The sequence below is a fragment of the Lepisosteus oculatus genome, unplaced genomic scaffold (assembly GCF_040954835.1).
Source record: "Lepisosteus oculatus isolate fLepOcu1 unplaced genomic scaffold, fLepOcu1.hap2 HAP2_SCAFFOLD_87, whole genome shotgun sequence".
In the NCBI taxonomy this organism is placed as follows: Eukaryota; Metazoa; Chordata; class Actinopteri; order Semionotiformes; family Lepisosteidae; genus Lepisosteus; species Lepisosteus oculatus.
This window is the reverse complement of record NW_027168425.1, coordinates 343282-361666: the sequence shown is the minus strand read 5'-3', so window position 1 is coordinate 361666 and position 18385 is coordinate 343282. Positions and strand designations below refer to the sequence as shown.

General features: G+C 41.1%; 1 non-coding gene across 1 annotated transcript; it reads right to left on the bottom strand.

The window, feature by feature from the left end:
- Positions 1-18213: 18213 nt before the first annotated feature.
- On the bottom strand, positions 18214-18295 carry trnas-cga (transfer RNA serine (anticodon CGA)). The gene has a single exon. It is a non-coding gene; the product is annotated as a tRNA-Ser (tRNA).
- Positions 18296-18385: the final 90 nt, after the last annotated feature.

Below are 18385 nucleotides of genomic sequence, written 5' to 3'. Positions count from 1 at the left end.
CTGTCCCTGCTGAAGAAAAGCAGGCCCAAACCATGATGCTGCCACCACCATGTTTGACAGTGGGGATGGTGTGTTGAGGGTGATGAGCTGTGTTGCTTTTACGCCAAACATATCGTTTTGCATTGTGGGCAAAAAGTTCGATTTTGGTTTCATCTGACCAGAGCACCTTCTTCCACATGTTTGGGGTGTCTCCCAGGTGGCTTGTGGCAAACTTTAGACGAGACTTTTTATGGATATCTTTGAGAAATGGCTTTCTTCTTGCCACTCTTCCATAAAGGCCAGATTTGTGCAGTGTAAGACTGATTGTTGTCCTATGGACAGACTCTCCCACCTCAGCTGTAGTTCTCTGCAGTTCATCCAGAGTGATCATGGGCCTCTTGGCTGCATCTCTGATCAGTCTTCTCCTTGTCTGAGCTGAAAGTTTAGAGGGACGGCCAGGTCTTGGTAGATTTGCAGTGGTCTGATACTCCTTCCATTTCAAGATGATCGCTTGCACAGTGCTCCTTGGGATGTTTGAAGCTTGGGAAATCTTTTTGTATCCAAATCCGGCTTTAAACTTCTCCACAACAGTATTACGGACCTGCCTGGTGTGTTCCTTGGTCTTCATGATGCTCTCTGCGCTTTCAACAGAACCTTGAGACTATCACAGAGCAGGTGCATTTATACAGAGACTTGATTACACACAGGTGGATTCTATTTATCACCATCAGTCATTTAGGACAACATTGGATCATTCAGAGATCCTCGCTGAACTTCTGGAGTGAGTTTGCTGCACTGAAAGTAAAGGGGCCGAATAATTTTGCACGCCCCACTTTTCATTTTTTTATTAGTTAAAAAAGTTTCAAAAATCCAATAGATTTCGTTCCACTTCACAATTGTGTCCCACTTGTTGGTGATTCTTCACAATAAAAAATGTATATCTTTATGTTTGAAGCCTGAAATGTGGCAAAAGGTTGAAAAGTTCAAGGGGGCCGAATACTTTCGCAAGGCACTGTATATATATCACTGGGTTGAAGCTAGAAACACAGAATAACTGCAAACACATCCTAAATACAGTGTTCCAGCACCTTTGACCTCATCCAGAACGTATCATTTCTTGAAAGGGATTGCTGTCCGAATGCACATCTGAATCCCAAACAGAATCTCTAGTAAAATACGATCATTTGTGAAACAGGCAAATGACTGTCTCAGGGGCCCATTTCTCATTGTCAGACACATGTATGCAATGCTTTCACTGTGCATTGAGCAATAGGGATCAAAAACACCGCAGGTAAGGTTAGAAGTCATGTTCTATGATCATTTTTTTCAGCATTAGGGACTAAATATACTAAACGTATGATGCTAAAATGTTATTTTTACATATATTAATGTAATAAATGATTGCTTATGCTTTATAAACAAATCTAATTATAATAAAAGCTTAAGTTTTGTATTTATCTTGTACCATAGAACATGATTTTCTTTGTATTTCAAGCCCACAAAGTGTCCAAATGATGCACCTTTGACCTCATCCAGAACGTATCATTTCTTGAAAGGGATTGCTGTCCGAATGCACATCTGAATCCCAAACAGAATCTCTAGTAAAATACGATCATTTGTGAAACAGGCAAATGACTGTCTCAGGGGCCCATTTCTCATTGTCAGACACATGTATGCAATGCTTTCACTGTGCATTGAGCAATAGGGATCAAAAACAGAATGGAAACAGACGAGGATGGGATTTGAACCCATGCGTGCAAAGCACAATGGATTAGCAACCCATCGCCTTAACCACTCGGCCACTTCGTCAACAAAACTGGGCTGTCCCAACTGGGTTGGCGCGCTCCAGATGATCTTTTTCTTTTTTTTCCCTCGTACTCGAGGGTCATTTTCCTGTTCCACATGCGATTTCAACATTTTCCTTGGGAGATGTCAAGCCAGCAAGCCACTGCTGTGGTTCAGTGGCCAGCGTGGAGTTCAGTGGCCTTGTTGTACACAGAAAGCACATTGAGCTCCTTGGACATGAAAAGTTCCAGATAAAAGCCATTTGATATCCTTTCTCTTGGTGTCGATGTTGCTATTGTATGTAAAGGTGGCAACTTGCTTAGCGAGCAGGCGGAGCACACACCGAATGCAGATGTGTCTGAGTGGTGTGTCCAAGTGGCTGCAAAAGGACAGCACTCCCGGGGCGCTGTGGCTTAGTTGGTTAAAGCGCCTGTCTAGTAAACAGGAGACCCTGGGTCTGAATCCCAGTGGATAACCGCCTACGGCTAGACTTAATTAAATGCAAGTATTCATTTCCTGTCTTTAACACGACTTGTTTTTCTTAAAATGGATGCAACTTGCAAAACATGAAATACAAACCTTGCTAATCAGCGCTAGCAGCTGGCAAAAAAAAAAGAAGTCAGCAATGTTTTTTTTCTTTAACCTTAACCCTGCTAATGGAGAAGAGTTAAACGACCGAGTCTATGCAGCTTAAACGGTGCGCACGTCGGGTTCTTAGCTGAAAGGGTGGTAAATCACGCTCACCCCAGTCCTTAATCTTTTAAAGAGGATACAAAATTGAACCTAGTCGCCACATCACATACATCCTGTTCAATGATAAAAAGGTAACATCTATCCTCGCTCCAGAGTAAATCTCACGTTGAGGGGATATTTTTTTTCACTTTACCGTGAATCGGGCTCGGCTGCACAGAGGAGAGAGCAGAGCAATGAGGTCACGGGGACAGGGGAGTCACACGCTGGCTGTTTGAACACGCGGAAGATCACTGAGGGATCCACAGTATATGGACCCTCCGTGAGCAATCAGTCCGCACTCCGGACTCTGAATCCTGCCATCCGAGTTAAGATCTCGGCAGAACCTGAAGCGCAGTTCCTTCTTAAAACGTAATCTGGTGAGCATTTCTAGAATCGTACTTGTATAGATGCAGCCTTTAATGTGTTGCTAGGTTAAAATTGATGACTTCTTGTATTTCAGTAGGCAACTGCCCTCTTGATTTCAGATTGAATTTCTTTATTACAGGGGCGCTTTTATGATGACAGAGTCATGTTCAGGTACTTTGCTTGATGGAGGAAGCTCATTTCGGACTCTGTGATCTGCTCACCTGGAAAGGTCTGCTGTACTACTACAAGAGAGAAGTAGAGTCTGGAAGAAGGGACAATTTTATGATGCTTTGGAAGGTAGTTTTTTTTTCTTTGAAATCGAAATGAATCAGAATATCAAAGCAAAAGACAAACTCTTGGTTTGGTTTAAAGAGATATGGTTTTAAAACAGACAAAATGTAGAAAACAGGTGTTTCTCACTTTTGTAAAAGAATGGACCGGGGGTATTTTACTAGTTGCAGTGCTGAGCTCACCGGGTTGCAGTCCTGCAGTGTTGCACCAGGGTCAGTGGTGCAATGGATAACACATCTGACTACGGATCAGGAGATTGTAGGTTCGACTTCTGCCTGGCTCGGGTCGTTTTTAAACGCATCAGGCTACTCCCTAAGTAGCCTGTGCTACTTACTGTATTGTAATCGTACCCAGTAAGAGATTTCCTTCATGTAAATGAACTGCACCTGACAGCTTTAGAAAAACACCTGGGCTCAGTACGGTGCTGAGAGCTCATCGTTGCTGTTGTTCTAATTAGCACGCACTGCATCGGCTATGAACCCGAACTTTTCAATTATTCCGATCAGTAAGTCAACACGTAGTCCACATGAAAGGTAGAAATATTCTCTTGTCTGTCTCTTGTTTGTATAGAACTGAATGTCCCTGACAATGTACTGTTAGTTTTAATTGAAGAACGGCATTTGTGTTCAAATATACCAGACAAGTTTACGTAACTGCTCATGCGACACTCAGTTGTAATTAGTCAAGAAATAAAGTCGAACAACAGCTGCGGGTTTGATTCTGAACGTATGAGATTGCAGCGCCTTTTACTTCCATTGACAAATGATAGAGATTCGAAGAGAGATCCTTCAGACCAGCAAGCAAACCCACGGCTATTTCGGTTTTCTATCTAGGCAACGTTGGTGTCTGCAATAGCATACATGAAAGCGTGATGCAATTTCTGTGGCTACATTTGTTGCACGTCATGCACAGTAAGAGTGATTCTAACACCAAATAAAAAGTCAACAATTAGCGATCACGCCTTCTCCTCAGTTAACCCACTGAAACCCTTGCTGTTAACAGTTCTTTACTGCGTGCTTTACGAGCACCTACATATCGTGTCGGTTCTTTCAGCTTTATTCATTAGGTTTTCAAAGGCATAAGTAGAGCACCAGAGGTGCGAACGCAGAATGTGTGGTAATCTGAAGAACTGCTTTCCATGGCAGCGGGTCCAAGCGATTTAGCGTTTTTATAGTACCGGGAAAGGAGAAGCGGCACTTTGCCTTTGCCGCGCAGGCACAAGGCGACTTGCGGCAGACGCCGGAGTCGGCAAGTTCCGAACCTGCGCGGGGAGTCCCCAACGCATTTCGAGTCCATCGCCTTAACCACTCGGCCATGACAAAAGCGAGCTCGCTGCCGCCGCATTCCTCCTATAATCTAACACGGAGTGCGAGGTTGCTGCGGAAACCTTTTTAAAGTCGCTCTCCGTTAAAAAAAAAATACCTTACACAAGATTCGTGCCGGCAGACAGACACGCCTCAGAGGGTTTAAGGCTGGCTTCACGTTCAAATGATAAAGTCCCCCAGTCCGGATGTCAAAATGCAACTTTGGCAGACAGAAAAAACATCAACAAACCACAAATGTGGAAAAGGATTTTACAAGCTGCACCACACTGCACTTTCAAAAGCATTTACATTCGTGTTAGACGCAGGAATTGCCTTTGATTTGCGCGCTTACGAACGCCATGGAAAACGAAACAAAACTAAAGCCCTCAGCTCCTGCACTTGATTATAATGCCGTTACGTGTCGAAGCAGGAATTTACGTCATCCTACCACTGCAACACGGGGAATAGAGGGAAATGAGCACAAGCTACGAATTGTCTCTAAACAGTCCCTACAGTTGTAAGACGCCTGGAAGCGTGCACCCCCATCATTAATCTTTGCGCATCTGTGCAAGGTTAACTCTGGAGCAGTCTCTAAAACGGCTCAAAGGAAACACGTGATTGATTCCATGTGCATCTGGGGTTCATTTCTTATTTACATTTAATTCAAGGGAAAGGCTTGGGTCAGTTTCAGACGGCCTCCAACAGCGAGATTCAAGCGCCCCACCTTCAGCCCAATCTGCGCCGCCAGAACGCCAACGGCTCCTCTGGTCTCCGGGGTGCGGTTGTGACTCCGTAACCTAAAGTGTTGGTGGCAGACAAATGGAGACTAACAGGTGATGTCCTAGGACATGACTACGTTGTGACACTCGGTGGGGATGGTGACCATTGCTTGGAAAAGAGTGCGAGGCCCCTTTAGAAAAACATTTTGTTAACAGGCATTCTGCCTCAGCCTAAACACCTATAGCTTGCAAAGCGCATGCTATTAGACAGGCACCTCTGCAAGACCTTAAGAGTCTCTTAAACTAGTGATAGTAAGGTGTTCCCAATGGGCGATGTTTGGCTTTCAAATCATCTGTCTGTGGAAGCGCCGAGATGCAGCTGTTTAAGGCTTAGAAGCAGCTGACTGTTTCACTACCTAGCTGATTACTGTCAGTCAGGGAGCTCAGAGGTGAAAAGCCTGTCTGAGAGACAATTCGCCGTCGATCAGTTCAATATGTTCCGTACCAGCTCGGCGCACCTGAGATCATCTTGGTAGCCGTGTAGCTCAGATGAGTGAGAGCGTGTCTGTGTGTACCACCGTGATTGGATGCCGGTCCTTCTCAGGTCACAGTAAACCTTCTGCTGCCTAACTTTCCTAATTTTGGGGATCCCTTTGAAAAAGCAAAGGAAAAAAAAACTGGCTCTTCATCAGCATGATCGACCCAACCCAGTGTGGCGCAGTGGCCTAATGGATAAGGCACTGGCCTCCTAAGCCAGGGATTGTGGGTTTGAGTCCCATCTGGGGTGCTCCTGTCCCATTTTGAGCGTACAAATGTCCTTTTGATTTGCAAAGCTGCAACCCCACCTTACTCAGTGAGCGTCTCTGCTTTTCTCTCACATACAGTTGGGAGAAAAACTTTTGTAAACAGCCCTTCGGAATGATGTGGATTTCTGCATGAATGGCTCCTAACATGTGATCTTATCTTTATCTAAGTCATAATAATTAATAAAGAGAGTCTGATTTAACAAACAACACACGCCCAACATTTGACATTGCTGTTTCTTTATTGACCAAATGGTTTAAACAATCAAGGTCATTGATGGAAAAAGTACGTGAACCCTTATATTAAGGAGCTAGTGGAACCTCCTTTATGACAAAAACCTCAACCCCCACTTTCTGTAGCGGCTGGTCAGACCTGAGCAGCGGTTAGGAGGTATTTTGGCCTATTCCTCTATGAAAAACTGTTTCAGTTCATGTATATTTTTGGGATGTCTTGCACTGAACGGCCTGCTTCAGATCACGCCACAGCACTTCAATGGGATTGGGGTCAGGACTCTTACTTGGCCATCCCAAAATACGGAATTTCTTTTGTTTCAGCCACTCTGTTGTTGATGTACTCCTTTGTTTTTGTCATGCTGCATGACCCAGCGTCTTTCGAGTTTTAGATCACAGGCAGACACCCTGACGTTCTGCTGTAGATTTTCCTGATACATCTTGGAATTCATCGGTCCCTCGATGATTGCAAGCAGTACAGCCTCCGCCATGCTTCCCAGGTGGGATGAGGTTTTGGAGTTGGTATGCAGTGTTTTGTTATCTCCAAACATAACGCTGTGCACATTTACCAACAAGTTCAACTTTTGTCACGTCTGTCCACAGAACATTGTTCCAGGAGTTGTGGAACATCCATGTGGTCTTTAGCAAACTTGAGAGGGGCAGTGGTGGTTTTTTTTGGGGGGAGAGCAGTGGTTTCCTCCATGGTGACCTCACATGATCACCACTCCTGTTCAGATTTTTTCTTATGGTGGACTCATGAACACAGACGTAAGACAAAGTCAACCACCTGTTCGCTAGATCCCATCCCCACTCAGCTAGTCAAAGATTCCCTCGAAGGACTGGCAGGACCTATAATTAGTATGATGAATGCATCGCTTGCGTCAGGCGTTGTACCTGATCAATTTAAGGTAGCGGTTGTTAGACCGCTCCTTAAGAAGTCAAATTTGGATCCACAAGTTCTTAACAACTACAGGCCTGTCTCAAAGGTCCCATTTCAATCTAAAAGTCTTGGGAGAATAGTTGTTGCCCAACGTCAATCGTATCTGGATTCAAATAATATACTTGAGAAATTTCAGTCTGGTTTCTGAAACTGCATTAACAAGAGTCGTAAATGATATTCTCTTAGCTACTGATGCGGGGAATGCAACAGTGCTTGTGCTTCTAGATCTTAGAGCTGCCTTTGACACGGTTGACCTCTCTGTTTTGTTACACAGGCTTGAGTTTGAGGTTGGCTTATCTGGAACCGTCCTTCAGTGGTTTACTTCACATTTTACTCATCGTTTTCATTATGTTCAAATATCTAATAATTGTACTGCTTCATCAATGTCACCAGTTCAATTTGGGGTACCAGAAGATCAGTGCTGGGACCAATATTGCTCTCTCTCTCTACATGCTGCTGCTAGGTAGGATAATCTGAAAAAATAATATGAACTTTCATTCATATGCTGATGACACTCAAATAAACATTTTGTTTACACCAAACGACAACTCTTCTATTATCAGTTTAGTTAAATGCATTAAGGAAGGAAATACTTGGATGTGTGAAAACTTTTTGTTACTCAACTCTGAGAAAAATGAGGATCTGTTGATCGGAGGCAACAATACTGATAGGACTACTATAACTTCAGCACTTAACTCAGAGGATTTAAACATTTGCCTCAAAGAGACAGCACGTTACCTAGGCGGCATATTAGACACAAGGCTCTTAACAACTTGCATTGTTAAGTGCCTTGGGACAACCTTGTTGTGAAAGGCGCTATATAGAAATACATTGATTTGAATTGAATTGACAATGTAAAATGTTGTGTGTGTTGTTTGTTAAACAAGACTGTCTTTATTTATCAAAAAATAAAAGGAATTTGCTAGGAATGCAAACGTTAGGTTGCGCTTCTTCATGCTGCATCGTCGGCATGAGTGGAGCTTTTTAAACGTCTGTACTTACTGTGCCCCATAAGAAATCGTTTGTCCCCGTTCAAAAGAGATTGTGCGATGTCCTGCAGTGTTCGCAAAGCAAACCTTTGACAGTTTGAAAAGAGGAATTTATTCTGCTTCCTGTGCGTGCAGTAGTTACAAAGTTGAACGTCTTTACACGATTTGCTGCAGTTTTCAGTGGGCGGGCTTTGTCAGATGGCTTGGAAAAACGCACTGTGTTTCGGCTCGGGAAACATCATGAGAAGTGTCCTGCATGTTTTCTGTGTATAGCTGTCTTTTAACGCATACAGAATTCATTCGAAATCATTGATTTCTCCAATTAACAAGGGTCCCTTAAAAGATGAGTCAAAGTAACGTCTAATCAGATTAGTTTCCTTAGAGCTGGTTCAGAGTTTGCTCAAGAGTTTACCTTTCACAGATGCGCAAAGAAGAATGTTGGGGGTGCATGCTTCAAGGTGCCTTACAGCTGTAGGGAGTGATTCGAGATGATTCGTGGCGTGTGCTCGTTCCCATATACCGTACGCCCCGGGGTGCAGTGCTAGGATGACGTAAAATACCGCTTGGGCACGTAACGGCGTTATATGCAAGTGCGGGACGTGAGGGTTTTCGTTTGTTCATTTTGTTTTGCTCTGCTTTGCTTTGTTTCGTGGTCAAGAGGCGTAAGGTAAGTCGTAATCCAGGGAGAACACTGGTGGCAAACAGTCCGAGGTGAGAGGCGAGGTCCAAAGTCGAAAAGGCAGAAGGGGAGTCCAATATCCAGAATAAACGAGGTAATGGAAAAAACGCCAGGTAGAGCTCTCAAGGAGTAGACTCAATACCAGCGGGAAGCAGGTAAAGATGGTAAAAATAGCACTGCGTACCGCACGGTGGAGTGTGTGCAGGTGGGTTAACTCGTGCGGCGGCGTTTGTTAATAATCACCCGCTGCTGGTGCTGTTTAGATTGCTTAAGAGTTGGTCTTAACTGCCTGGCGGTCATGACAAGCTCCTCTTTAAGCTGTGGTTTAGTTTTGCATTCATGTGTTTCTAGAGCAGTTATTTATGGGGGTGGGTGGGTCTTTCACAGAGGCTCAGGACAAATCCCCTGCATGAAAGTCTACTGTGTGCGTTCAAACAGTCACAGGTCAAGAGCCAGGCAGGAGGACAATGGACAGAAGAAGCAACGAACTAAAAATAAAAGAACGAATATGAAAAAGCCACCATCTTTTTCTTTTTGACATTTTCCGACTTTCATGCAAGCCAGGACAAAGTTGCTCGTAGCTACTTGTGGATTCAAATACTCTATCGAGTGCTTTGATGAGTTTTTGCAATTTGATTGTCGTCCTGTCAGCCTGTTTCTGTTTTTTTTTTTCAATCTAGTGATGGAAAGTAAGAGGGAAATGATGGAGCAATCAATAACCGCTCCGGAAAAATGGCAGAAAGAAATGGCCCGTCACTAAGGACATTTGTGAAGCAGAGGAGTGACATCACCACAAAGGCGACTTATTCTGCTGATCGTTTTGGTGAATAATGATTGAGGCGTGTTAAGAGAAAGGTAGCTGCGTCAGCATGCTTAGGCTGCAAAGGATAAAGCAAAGGTTTACTCCATGCTGAAAAGAGAAGAAAAGAAGCACAACGTTTCGGCTGTGGAGCCTTCTGCGCCATCTTCTTTAGCAATGGTGATGATGTTTACATTGGAAAAACTGAGACACGCATACTGGAGGGGCTTGAACCACCAACTTTTCAGCACCACAGAGTCTGACAGTCTTTTGTGCGCCCTACATTTGCAGGTTTATGGTCAAAGAAAACAATCACTTGCGCTTCTTGCAGCCGGCAATCTTTTTCCACTGACAACCAAGAAATGGATTTCATCTTTCACAAGCTGTATGGATTTCTTCAAAAACAAGTTATTCCAGAAAGGAAATGAATTCTTGCATTAAACTGAACCAAGCTGTACATGTTTGTCTGAAATGAGACATGTGGCACAACAAGACACGGAGAGAGGCACCGCTGGTATTCAGACCCAGGATCGCCTGCTTACTAGGCAGGCACTTTAAGCCACTAGGGAACAGCGCCAGCAGAGCACCGTGCTTTTACAGACACTTGGACACATCTGCGTTCGGTGTGCACTTAACCTGCTCTCTGAGCCCGTTGCCTCCGTCCCATTTAATAGCAGAACTGACGCCAAGAGAAATGATGAGAAATGGCATTTATCTGGCACTTCTCATGTCCAAGGAGCTCAATGCCCTTGACACCTCCCCAAGGCGACAGAACTGTGCATTCTTTGGCGACAACATTTTTTCTTTTGTTTTATTTCTATACTTATTGATAGAATAAAAACGATATGTCATGTACTGTAAGGGAAATGTCTGTTTTCATGGGGAAAGCTAGCACCAGCAAATGTTGTGTTTAGAAGAAGTGATTTAACATGACACGTGACCTAATTTACCGGAGCAAAAGCTCACCCAGCAAGCCCTGCTTTACTTCTACAGGAGAGAAGTACTGTAGAGTCTGCAAGATGTTCAGCTGGGTAGCTACGTCAGCATGCCTCGGCTGCAAAGGAACAAGTAATAGGTTTATTGCATGCTGAAAAGAGAAGAACGGAAACACAGCGTTTCGGCCGTGAGGTCTTCTCACACCTGAAGAAGCCTCACACCTGTAAAAGGCTCCATGGTTTTCTTTCTTCTCTTTTCAACATGGAATACACCTATTGTCTGCAAGATGTGACAATTTCACGGTGTTTTGGAAGAAAACCTTTTTTCTTTGAATTCAAAATCAATCAGAATTTCAGCACGACACACCAACACTTTTTCTGTTTTAAGGAGATGATATTTTAAACCTGATAAAAATAGTAGGAAACACAAGTTTCTTGCTGTGAAAATTTAGATGGGGAAGTGTACTACTGGTAGCAGTGTAGAGCTCTCTGTGGTGGAATGCAAACACATGTTCTATGGGCCAGTGGCGTAATGGATTACGCGTCTGACTTTGGATCAGAAGATTGTAGGTTTGAGTCCTGCCTGGTTTGTGAGGCTTTTAAACCTCTCAGGTTCCTCGGTAACAGGTTGCCGTCATGTATATGAACTATAGAAAAGCATCTGCCACAACCCGTAAATTAGCACGCAAGTGCGGGCTAGTTAACACAGAACTGTATGGAGATCATCTCCAGCTCCGAGCTCAATTGCAATGAAAAAACATGCAGAACAGAACTGGAGAGCAGCTGAATTTGTGCTCAGTAGGGTGGGGAGGACTCAGCATTGCTATTGTTCTAATTGGCATGAACTGCAGGGGATCTGAATCAGAACACGTCACTTAGTTCGATCATTGCGTCAATATGTAGGCCACGTTAATATAGAATTATTACTTTGTCTGTCTCGTCTTTGTATATAGGTGAATGTCCCTGACAATTTCATGTTAGTTTTTAAGAACGACATTGGTGCTAATATATACATATATAGCATATAAGGAACACGTAAAAGTTTAGTCCATGCTGAAAAGATAAGAAAACCGCCACAACGTTTCATCTCGGAATAAATCTTTACTTGTTGTTTTGCAGCCTACCCATTCTGACCTAACTCCTCCCTTGAAATTCCCTAACAGATAAGGGTACGTAACGGCTCATGCGATGCTCAGTTGCAATTTGTCCCAAAACAAACAAGAACAGCAGCTGAGGGTTTGAGTTTGAACATGCACTGTATTAAAGCAGCTTTTATTTCCATTGATAAATGCTAGATATTCCTACAGAGATTCTCCAGGTAGTAAGCGATTCCTGTTTCTGTTTCTATTTCTGTTTCATATATATATACAGTATATATACAGTATTGTACTATTATTATATAATTGTTACACTGTGGCTGTGTTGTGTGTGTTAAGCTGCTGTTGCACTGCAATTTCCCTCACGGGATCAATAAAGTATCTATCTATAAGAAGACATTACCAACAACGACCACAAGATGGAGATATTGTCTAGACATTACCAACAACGACCACAAGATGGAGATATTGTCCAAAGAGGCAAGAAGGGCAAAGCCGCGATAAGGTAAAATCATTTTTTGTAAGAGATTGCTGTCAGAATGCACATCCGTATCCCAAACAGAATCTCTAGTAAAATATGATCATTTGTGAAACAGGCAATTGAGTGTCTGCTACAATATGATTGCTACAGATGCAGCCATTCAAAATGCGCGGGCGTACGCTGTACGCAGTCTACCACAAGTTACCGGTAAATACCGCGAGTTACCGGTAAATACCGCTAGCAAAATAATAGTATCCGGAATTTCCGCAAGGTGGCGCTAATAAAGCTCAACTTCTCATGTTTGAGCTGTAGCCATCAAAGTCTTTAATGAAGATATTACTAATAGTATTAATAATAAATGAACTTGGACAAGCTGTAAACTCAAAGTATTGCCCTGGTCCACATTATTTTTTTCATTGACCGTCTTTGTAAAAGTAACACCACAGCATTTCGCAATCACGCATTTTTTTCCAATCATGCAAAGTACAGTAATTTTTGAGAATCGATTCACCATGCCTTTCACATGCTCATAAAAGAGGTTGATTTAGGAACATAAACATATTACCGTATGCAAACTGTACTGTATACAGTTTGTATATGTATATGTATATGTATATGTAATGTCTTAACTGTGCCCGTTTAAGTATTGAATATTTATTTGGAATTTTACCACTGAAGGGAAATCTTAGTGCCTGAGCATAAAAAGAATAGGAGCATACTGCAACACGTGTGAAGGCCATAAACGATATTAATTTTGGAACATAAACATACAGTATATGGCTGGTCTCGGTACTTTAAAGAAAACATACACGAAACATGGTTTCATTATGACCAGAATCGGTCTTGAGATATTTTTAACTTGATTTACAGTATTTGAGAGGTATGTCTTGACACCGATACTACGTAAATACTCCTCACGTATATGTTTCTAGGTTTATATTATGCATTTCATACGGTCAAATTGCTTTTGAGCAACTGATAAGAAGCGCGAAACGGTATGCCCAGGGCGTTTTAGTTTTCGTTTTGTTTTAATGCAGTGCAGTGGATTGATTAGAGATATCAAGTACATACAAGTCATTTTTTAAATGTTGTAGTTCGTCTTGTAAAAATGTTACGAGTACATCATCTGTCAACAATTACACAGGTTCTGTTTCCATATTGCGGTTTTTGGTTACGTAATATTATTTTCTAATTTCACGTTGTGAATATATGATTTGGGCAAACAGAGCCGCAAAGAAGTACATTATGGGTTGTTGTTGTTTTTTTGCAGTTTTATCTAAAATAAGTGATGCTTAAACCTTTGTCTGATTCTTGTGAAACTATCCACACGACAGTTACCTAGGAGTTGACTTCAGTGATGTCACTGATGGGATGTTTCTAAAAATCCATCCTCTGTAAAACATCTTCTCTAGTTGTTCTGCATATGTATTCGCTAATGAAGCTGTGTGTTCTGAGCCTGGTTCTCTACATTTCTGTATGAACCAGCTTAGAGGGCTAAAGACAGCTTGTGTTTAAATTGAGTGTAAGGTAATTTATGCTTCTAAAGTCATGGTCAGCATTTATTATTGTACTGTGCTGTAAACTTCTTCTGTGCCTAATTACATTATTTTATAGTCGATAATGTTTCTGTAGTGCTTTTTCAGCCCTCAGCATGTGTCTGCGCTGGTGGTGCTGTGGGTTAGGTTCCTGACTCCTATGTCACATGGTCTGTGGTTGAATCTCATGGAACTATGACTTTAATTTTTAACAAACATTTCTTTGAAAAAATGAAACATTTCCCTTGGTCAGAGATTAAATAAAACCTCACTCGCATCAAAACAAATTTATATTTCTAAATATCACAACATGATCGAATTTACGTCTTTTTAATAACAATGAATAGTCACCTATGCGTTACAAAATAAACATTTATATTGATTTGAATCGCGTTTTGATTTAAATCGTAAACGCGTGTTTAAATATATGTGTTTAAAGGCGATATACTGTATAAAAGTGCTGATTCTAATGGAATGTGTTCGGCCGGGGATTCAAAAAAATTATTTTTTTTAATTGCGAATCTAAGGAAAATTGCAGTATAACTTTGTTCATGCACAAACAGTGGCATGTTACATTATAATTTGGGTGTCTCCTCTTGCCAGAAAGCTCTAAATTGCATTTTGAGTGCGGTTTTTGACTTTTTCTAAATTGCAACCCATAAATAAAGCTGATACAGTTTAGACTTACTGTATTCTAAACTGTATTACAACATCACATTGGACAATGCAACGTAAATTGCAAAAATGCACTTGGAATCTGTCCAAGCCCTACTACGAAAATTATTTAAACTGCGACACTTATCATTCATCTTTAAATAAACTTTATTTTATATAGCGTTTTAAGCGAATAGATAATTAGATTGCTCATAAACCTAATCGCTTTTTCTACATAAACACAGCGTGATTGCTCTCTGAAAATGCTTTTTTCTTTATATTTAGGCTCAGATTTCAACTATAGATCGTATTATTATGAACTTTCTTGGAAAAATGTCTTTTATGTAAACCATGTTTGCTATTAATTCATTTAGGGCTAAAATACGTTCATTGTCTTCCAATCGAGTCGAGTTGACATTGGAAGCTTGCCACGCCCGGACTGTTACACCAACGCATTAGCATGTTGAAGCGATTTCATTGAGGAGGCCATCTACTAGTTAACACTGTACTTCCTACTTTGAAAATACCTGTGAAATTGGTTTAATTCGTCACAGCCAGCACTCCGGCAGAGAGGGGGGTTGTACTCGTTAATGTCTGATGACATACAAGTGGAAAGATTACAGATTTTAATCGTTTTTTTTCTGAACCAGGGAAAATCTGATCATGTTTCTCTATAACAATAATAAAAAACTTTATTTTCAATTATTTTACATATCCCGCTTGCACATCGCATGACTTTAATAAATCTATTCTTTATTAATACTAAATAAATAATACTAAAAATACTTCAGCAAAGAGGTCACTTGATTTTTGGAATAATTCCAAATAGCACAATGATCCACTGGCATTCCTGAAGTCTGTTTAGTGCATAATCTTCCAAATACAATCACTAAGCAATTATAAGAATTATACCATCCTATTTCTTTGTGATGTCCTGTAAAAACTAAACCTATTTTTATAAGGCTTTTACTCAAAAGATTTCCAAACACACAAAGCATTTGTGAAGTACTATAGTATTTCTAAAGGTTACTGGTACAACATCAATCATTAAAGCTTAACAATAAAGTTTAGATTGCTGACTATGGACTAACTACATTAACTAACTGCAATGCAACACTATACATTTTACAAGAATATCTGGTTGAATTCTTGCATTTGTAGCCAATTTAATGCGAGAGAAATAAGCCAATTTAATTATTTCACAAAAAATAATGTGATATAAAATGGATGTTTTTAACTTTATTGTAGTGTTTTAGAAACTAATATGTCTTCAAAAATGGTTGTTTTTCACTCCTAGGAATGAAAGCTGTTGTTATATAATGTTTATTTTCAAATTTTGAAAAATCAAAGGATTCTAGCTTTCTCCCCTTGCAGGCATCGGACACAGAGAACCTCATGGTTTTCCTAAAAATCATTTTTTATGTTCCCTGGTGTTCCAAACTTAGTTTTAATCAATTTTAATTTGTTATTATGTTAAAAACAGGGTAATAAATTTCTAATTGGACTATAAATAATGTCATATTGTCTGCTATAAAAATGATGTTTTCAACTCTATTGTAGAGATTCTAGAATCAACTAATAGAGAATTGAAATAAAAAAGGGCATAAGAAAACATTGCCAACAACGACCACAAGATGGAGATATTGTCTAGACATTACCAACAACGACCACAAGATGGAGATATTGTCCAAAGAGGCAAGAAGGGCAAAGCTGCGATAAGGTAAAATCATTTTTTGAAAGAGATTGCTGTCAGAATGCACAACTGAATCCCAAACAGAATCTCTAGTCAAATATGATCATTTGTGAAACAGGCAAATGAGTCTCTCAGGTGCCCATTGCTCATTTTCAGACACATTTATGCAATACTTTCACCATGCGTTGAGCAATAGGGATTAAAGATACCAGAGGTAAGGTTTAAAAGTGATTCTGAGGTGCAACACATCAGCGATACAGCTAGGCATCTGAAATGCGGGGTTTGAGAGCCCTTCAGGGAACACCGTACCCTAAAGGTACCAGAAGTCCACTAGTATAAGCATTAAGTCACTGTCACCCCTGTTACAATGTGATTGCTACATATCTTCATTTCTTTGGTTTTTAAGGAGTAAGAGTGCAGGGGGTCTAAATCTGCGATCCAGTGTGTTGAAGTATTTCACAACACTACCTGTAGCCCGTATGGAAATAAATACTAATTCTGATTATTGCCCTGGGCATGTACCAATAAATCACTGAGCATATATCACTGTGTTGAAGCTAGAGACCTGTATGTAATATTATGGTGCTAAAATGTCATTTTCACATATATTAATGTAATAAATGATTGCTTATGCTTAATAAACAAATCTAATTAAAATAAAAACTTAAGTTTTGTATTTGTTTTGTACCATAGAACATGATTTTCTTTGTATTTCAAGCCCACAAAGTGTCCAAATGATGCACGACATGATATAAGGAAGATTATCACATGAAAAATCGGTATTATCTTTCTCATGAAAATGCATTCCTTTCATTACCTTTTAATTTTTAAAATGAACTCAAGTTGTGTATAATGTAATAATTTAAGTAGAATAGATTCTAATAATATAATGATCCAGTGTGTTGCACTACTTCACTGCTTCACTGTTCTATGCCGTATGGAAATAAATCCTCAGACTGCTTACTGCCCTGGGCTTGTACCAATAAATTACAGGAGCACATCTATATATCACTGCGTTGAAGCAGGAGACAGACAATCACTGCAAACACATCCTAAATACAGTGTTCCAGCACCTTTGACCTCATCCAGAACGTATCATTTCTTGAAAGGGATTGCTGTCTGAATGCACATCTGAATCCCAAACAGAATCTCTAGTAAAATACGATCATTTGTGAAACAGGCAAATGACTGTCTCAGGGGCCCATTACTCATTCTCAAGACACATGTATGCAGTACGTACACCATGCATTGAGCAAAAGGGATCAAAGACACCACAGGTAAGGTTAGAAGTCATTCTGACTATATTCTAAAATATTGGACTCATATTCTTATGATGGCAGACATGATGCTGCGTTTAAAACCGGGGTTAATGGACATTATATGACTGTCAATTCTGTTTTGTTTTGGAGACACTTGGCTGCCTATATGGTACAGTGCAGCGTGAAGGAAACATTTTCCAAAACTGTGTCAGCTCAAAAGTTGTAAGAGAACCTCTCCAGCTGCTTTAACTCTCTTCATTTTTGTCATTTAATTGTCTGTCGGCACGATGTGGCAGCGTTGCATGACAACCCATCTCACCACGGAAAGGAACCTAACAGCTTTGGTAAGAGAGGAGAAAAGGACCTGGCCAGTAAGGGGCTCGAACCCACGACTTTGGCGTTATTAGCACCATGCTCTAACCAACTGAGCTAACCGGCCTCACGACAGTGATCCTCTCTGTGCAGCGCCTTTTACTTCTATTGACAAATGATAGCGATTCGAAGAGAGATCCTTCAGACCAGCAAGCAAACCCACGGCTATTTCGGTTTTCTATCTAGGCAACGTTGGTGTCTGCAATAGCATACATGAAAGCGTGATGCAATTTCTGTGGGTACATTTGTTGCACGTCATGCACAGTAAGAGTGTTTCTAACACCAAATAAAAAGTCAACAATTAACGATCACGCCTTCTCCTCAGTTAACCCACTGAAACCCTTGCTGTTAACAGTTCTTTACTGCGTGCTTTACGAGCACCTACATATCGTGTCGGTTCTTTCAGCTTTATTCATTAGGTTTTCAAAGGCATAAGTAGAGCACCAGAGGTCTGAAGAACTCATTTCCATGGCAGCAGGGCCAAGTGATTTAGCGTATTTATAGTACCAGGAAAGGAGAAGCGGCACTTCGCCTTTGCCACAGAGGCACAAGGATACGTGTGGCAAACGCCATAGTCGGCAGGATTCAAACCTGCGCAGGGAGTTCTCAACGGATTTCGAGTCCATCGCCTTAACCACTCGGCCACGACTACAGCGAGCTCACCCCCGCCGCATTCCTCCTATAATCTAACACGGAGTGCGAGGTGGCTGCGGAAACGTTTTCAAAGTCGCTCTCTGTTAAA